The sequence below is a fragment of the Rutidosis leptorrhynchoides genome, chromosome 4 (genome assembly GCF_046630445.1).
Source record: "Rutidosis leptorrhynchoides isolate AG116_Rl617_1_P2 chromosome 4, CSIRO_AGI_Rlap_v1, whole genome shotgun sequence".
In the NCBI taxonomy this organism is placed as follows: domain Eukaryota; kingdom Viridiplantae; phylum Streptophyta; class Magnoliopsida; order Asterales; family Asteraceae; genus Rutidosis; species Rutidosis leptorrhynchoides.
Window position 1 is genome coordinate 583,146,506 of NC_092336.1, and position 5,129 is coordinate 583,151,634.

At 31.8% G+C, this 5,129-nt stretch overlaps 1 long non-coding RNA gene across 1 annotated transcript; it reads right to left on the minus strand.

Annotated features, from left to right (window-relative positions):
* Positions 1-2,047: 2,047 nt before the first annotated feature.
* Positions 2,048-4,305, minus strand: LOC139904654 (uncharacterized). Its single transcript, XR_011778923.1, has 3 exons — positions 4,116-4,305; positions 3,711-3,805; positions 2,048-2,349 (listed from the first exon to the last, which is right to left on the minus strand). It is a non-coding gene; the product is annotated as an uncharacterized lncRNA (long non-coding RNA).
* Positions 4,306-5,129: the final 824 nt, after the last annotated feature.

Genomic DNA, 5,129 nt, shown 5'->3' on the forward strand with positions numbered 1-5,129 from the left:
TTCTCAGGGCTTGCACGATATGTGAAACATGCTTCCGCTCACTATTTGATACTTGCATTGGATGTCGAGTATACATGCATTTCATGGAGCGTCTTTGACTTTACTTTAAACCGTGTCGCCTAGATTTCATTTGTACTTATAACCTTGTAACTTAACCTATGGTTGAACTATTCTTGTAAACTTTGAAAACAATCTTTATTTTGAAATGAAGGCGACATATTTTGGTCAAACGTTGTCATAAAGACTTATGACCAGGTAATGGGACCCACGTAGACGACGCCGTCACTTGACGATTTGTCGGGGTCGCTACAATATATATATATATATATATATATATATATATATATATATATATATATATATATATATATATATATATATATATATATATATATATATATATATATAGTGGTAGAATCATGAGGGAAGTAACCAATCGGGGGGAAGATTTTTTTTTTTTCGTTTTTTGAAAAAACTTTGTTCACGAACATTATAGATTGGATGAAAATAAGAACATTTAGAAAAGACACTTCGTGATAAATGTTATTATTTTGGCGGGAAAGCGCTTGAAGAAGTAATATATAACATTTATCGTGTTTTTCGAGCGTATATTGAGGTTTTAGACATTAGGGTTTAGATATTAGGGTTTAGATATTAGGGTTTATAGAAAAAAAAGTCAATCTGCACAGAAAAAAAAAATCAATCTGCAAACAACAAAAAAACTGCAAAAAAAAATAATCTGCACAAATAAAAGTCAAATCTGCACAGAAAAAAAGTCAATCTGCAAAAAGAAAAAAAATGTCAATCTGCAGGAGATTGACTCAATCTGCACTAGTTCCATGGGTTCTCTACTACATTTGATTCTCTATGGATCCTCACCCTATATATATAAATTAACAAAGACGTAATCATTACTTTTAATCGTTGGTGGCAGAATAGTTTAGGCCTATAATTACATGTTCAAAATCGGTACCATGACATATGAACTAGAAACACATAAAAAATCATCCATATCTATTTTACTTTAAGACCAATTGTAGTGGTAAGTGATTTTTTGGATGTTAGTGAGTGGAGTGGGTGACGTTGCAAATGTGTAGGAAAAAAAAAGAAAAAAAGAATGTGTGGTGACGTGTTGTATGACGTGGTGTGTCAAAATATAATTGAAATTTGGATGAAATTCGGGATGAAAAGTATTTGAATATGTTAAAATAATATTAAACAAATATTGCACGCAATTTTTTCCATGTGCAGGAAGCAAGCACGTCACAAATTTTGAAGCCCAATACGTTGCATTATCGGTGTGTTCCAGGCATGTTGTGAGCACATGGGCTCTAACACGGTGCATTACAATAGGTCTAATGAAGCCTACGATTTTTTTTCCAAACTTTTAACTCTCAAGTTAGAATCTATATGAAATTACTAAGAAATTAGATTACATTTCAATCCGACACAACTAATTTAGAAGAACATTTAAAAGCTAACTGATAGTACATAAACTTCTTATATAAATGAACACTAGTTAAAGACCCGCGAATTCGCGAGATTCTTTAAAGAACTTTACTATAGTAAAATAGAATCGGATAGCTATTTTATGAGGATTGAGTATTACTCATTTTTAAGTTACAAACCCGCCAAGTAGACAAGCCCGCAAAATAAGTCCGGCAGTCACCCTTTCATACTTATATCAAAATTTTATAAAAGTTATGTTAAGAACTTAGAGATAAAGAAAACAACATGTGCTGAAGAAGTTGATAATACAAGTATAAATTAATATTTTTAACCTGTTGGGGACCTTTCGTTTCTCAATATCACGTATATAGGTCAACATAGGCGCGTATGACTCAAATGGGTCATAATCATCCAGTTTCACCAAAATAGACCCAAGACTCATTTTGAAAACACTGATACTTGTAAAGTTACTTAACATAATATAGTGGACGTGAAACGTAAGCTTCCATTTTTATACATCAAAATTCTTCCAGCCTTTACAATTTTGCATTACTTTTAAATTCCAGTTTGGGTCATTTTTTGTACATACTGACCCATTTTGTCTATAACTTCTTAGATATACCTCTCTTTTGTTTCTGTAATAGTTTCGAATGGGCAGTTATGATCGTGCTTGCTTAAGATTTAAATTTATACACCACTTGTGGTCATAAATATAAAGTGACATACAAAGGTATCTACAAGTCGGTAGAGTATTCATTAGTTTTCTTCTTGACTAGTAAACTCGAATGGAAACATGATGTTTGTGTGATTGTGTCTATCGGTTTCGTCATAGCCATTTTGTAATTCAACCAAAGGAAGACTTAAAGCGTGAAGAAAAGCATAGCTAAAGAAACTCAACACCTGCAAATATGAATACGATTATTAGCGTGTTAAATAGCAATCTCCCTTTAATATGTAGTCATAAAACATATATATAGTAACCAATATGGTTAAACTGTTGTTAAGAAATTTATAGTGAATGACAAAGGTTTATGATGTAATCACTTGTATTCAATTACCTCGTGACAAGAAATGTGACCTTTTCATAACATCCATTAGACAACTACGAAATTTACAAATTGTAGAGGAAGAAAGTTAACACTTTATATTGATGTTGAATATCGAACATTAGTAGAACGGGTCAAAATTGCCACCTTGATATGTATTATTCATGACAAAGAGATATTGGGTTGTAAACTATAAGTGAATGATGTACATAAAAGACAATATAACATGCAATTATTAATGAAACAATCAATGTATGCATCATTGTGTACTACCATCCATCTTTTATTATCATTTTGACTATAATTATACTACCTTTTCTAGTTCCAATATACTCACAATTCAACAAATTACTTAGTTAATTAACATACTTACCATATAACCAAAGTAAACCATACAACTTCAATGTACTCTTTTTGGTCAAAGGATCATGTGCGACGACTGAAGATTCAGTCACTTTTCAACTAATTTTGGATCCTACACAATGATTATGTTAAAACGGTGCTACGATTTGAAAGTTGGGGCTTATTGAGACTTATATAGCAATCGTATGTTAAAGCAGGCGCACAATAATGTACAACATCAACATACTGTTTTAGCACTATTTAAAACTCTTTTGAACTCAACAAACTCAAACATATCATATATTAATTTAAAGATTTTTGGGAATACTTTCTAACCAATGTAAAGTTGCAGTCACAAACGCATCAATTTGTGTGGTCACAATCTCACATACCAAAAATCCTTTTTAAGATTGCCTGAGATAGCTTTAATAAATCAAAAGGAACAACAAAACAAATATTTATTCAAAATGGCAGAAATATACACCATATGATGTACAACTATCCTAGTGTGCACTTAGGAAGTAATGTGTTCTACAATAAACATCATCATTAGCATACTGATTTGTATGAAATTAGTAATGATTTTAAATTGTTATTCTTAATACATCTAAAGAGTATAAAGCATTGAGTTGTTACAACTACAGGTCATTTGTTTAGTAAAACTCAGCGATGCATCATTCATGCATGAACGCTGATGTTTAAATAGTAGATATTTATGGCAATCATGTAATAATCAAACAAAGATTAGGGGTCTCTCAAGATGAGCAAATGTATCTACGAATTGACGCATTCTGGTGAAACCACAAAACACTTCTAACTAATATAGCTACAATAAAAAGAATATTCAAACAGGTTGTAATTAATAAAACTAACCCTTTGGCTTGTTGAGATCCTTCAACTTTGTTAACATCCTTCATATCTCAACATCCATAAATGATCCTGCAACTTTGTTAGATAGCCTTCATATCCTGCAACAATAAGTATCCTCAGTCAGGTATCTTATTTGCACTGCTAAATTATAGTTGATAACATATATCACAAATAAATACAACTAATGTACCATATAATAATTAACTCGAACAAACAACCAATCAAAGAGATATACTTAAGTTGATTTACGAACCGTTGGGTAAGAAGGAAAATGGTAGCAAACAATGCGTAATTGAAAAAAGAAAAAACATACGGGGATAACTAATAACACAAATAAAACATAATATAAACCCACATTGAATAGCACGAAACTTAACCCACATTGAAAAGCACACAAAAATTACTCGCCTTATCTTTACTGAATAATTTGGGACATGAATGATGATTTGAAAGAGGCGTGGTGTCTTTTTATAGTTCATGTATGCTATTCGAAATTGAAAATGGGTGGGAAAAGAAGAGACGATCAAATCGTATGCAAAGAAGGGTTTGTAACGGATTTTGAAGATCTCCGCTATTAAGGAGATTTGATTACTAAACATCCGTTTATTAAGGAAGGTAACGATTTAGGTTGAATCCGCATACGACTTGCAGTCTTGCAATTATCATTTTAAAAGAAATCCCCTTTTATTTAGCAAAGACCCGCGGTTTAAAAAACTATTATTATGTCTAGATGAACATTAAATCAAATATTTTTTTAAGGGCTTGAAATTTTTAAAGTTTCAAAATGTACTAACGAACTATTATTAAGTCTGTGATGAACATTAAACCAAATGTTTTATAGAGGATTCAAATTTTTAAAGTTTCAAAATGTACTAACGAATAAATAATAACAACTCAATAATCGTTCAACCAAATCTTCATCACTTTGATGTCCCAAGTAAATTAACCTTCAGCTGTTGTCATTGTCATTATGTTCATTATTAGCGACATGATTATTCTGATACTGGTTATGGACGTCAATGTTGGTTTGGCCAGTGTGATCACCCGGACTTCCCAAGCTTCTAAAACTTGAGCCACTTTCATCATCACTATCTTTAATATTCACTATTACAACATCTTTACCCCATATATTCTCATTACCAATTGCAGCATTTGAGGAGCTTCCTTTTTCACAGTTATCACTTTGACCTTTTGCAGATTTATTTCTTTGAATCACATATTTCAGGTCAGGAGTAACCCACTTAGAACCTTCCTCTCCATACATGATCATTTCATAATTGGTTTCATCAAGTTTATAGAAAATTAAACTGTCACCGGATTCAACCATAAGATCGTCCAAAAGCTGTTTTCACCGACTGCCATGCAGCATTTTATGAGTCGTTCCTAACTTTACATCGACCTTTTGTTTATATCCTCTGATGG